The following is a 1,119-nucleotide window of genomic DNA, read 5'->3' as shown; positions in this document are numbered from 1 at the left end:
CACACCGGCCAGTAAGGTAAAAAAACAAGCTTCAGATGGATCAGCTGATCACCGGCTGCACACGTCTCTGCACCTGCAGTGAAGGAAGCAGGAGCATCACAGGGCCGGTTCTAGACATGGTTACATGAGGGGGCAGGTGGAAATGTGAAGGGGGGCGTCTTCATCTGTACACATATTACAGTATATTCATTGTTGAGCATGGACTTAGATGCTTATTGTTATTGTTGACTTGTTTACACCTGTGAGTCAACATTTTCAACCATGAGCATCAAGTGACAGAGAAACTGACCCAGGTCCATCTTGAACATTCACTGGCTGCAGCAACAAATTACAACATGAAGAAAGTCCAGAACATGCAGCTTCTCATGTCAGTGCTGAGGTTCATCTTGTTTCAACACATGATGTTCTGGCTGCTGCTTTTCTGGTCCATGCAGCATCTACCAGGAATATACTGGTGAAGCTTCTCAGTCATCCAGGACACGATGAACTCAAAAAGCGTTCAATACAAAAACTACTGGACTTTATTTGTAACAGAAGACGTTTCTCTCCTCATCCGAGGAGCTTTCTCAATTCAAAGAGCAGAGAGTGAGAGATTCAGGTTATAAGGCTGAGTGAGATAAGACACACGTGTAGATTTGACAAGTCGCACCTAAACACCTTAACAGTAAAAGTCTTTTGTTCCTCTAATTCACAGTCGAGGCCCCTCTGTTCCCATCAGGTGTGAAAACCGGCTGGGAATCTGTCTTAAAGTTGCATTATATGTTTTTGAAAGTGGGAATCTGAGGCCTCCTCCTCTGTTAAGAGACGGCTTTTCTCTTTTTACATAAATTGCTTCCTTCACACCCCTCTCAAACCATCTGTGTTCTCGGTCCAAAATGTGCACATTTTGGTCCTCAAAAGAGTGTCCCTTATCTGTGAGGTGGAGGTGAACAGCTGAATCTTGTCCAGAGGAGCTGGCTCTCCTGTGTTGAGCCATGCGTCTGTGAAGAAGCTGTTTAGTTTCTCAATGTAGAGGTCTGGACAGTCCTCGCTGCACTGGACCACATACACTACACCACTCTGTTTGTGTATGGGTGTCTTGTCCTTAGGGTGGACCAGCCTCTGTCTGAGAGTCCTGCT

The sequence above is a fragment of the Nematolebias whitei genome, chromosome 12 (genome assembly GCF_014905685.2).
Source record: "Nematolebias whitei isolate Nwh7 chromosome 12, NemWhi1, whole genome shotgun sequence".
In the NCBI taxonomy this organism is placed as follows: domain Eukaryota; kingdom Metazoa; phylum Chordata; class Actinopteri; order Cyprinodontiformes; family Rivulidae; genus Nematolebias; species Nematolebias whitei.
The sequence above is the reverse complement of the archived record's forward strand: the minus strand, read 5'-3'. Positions refer to the sequence as shown.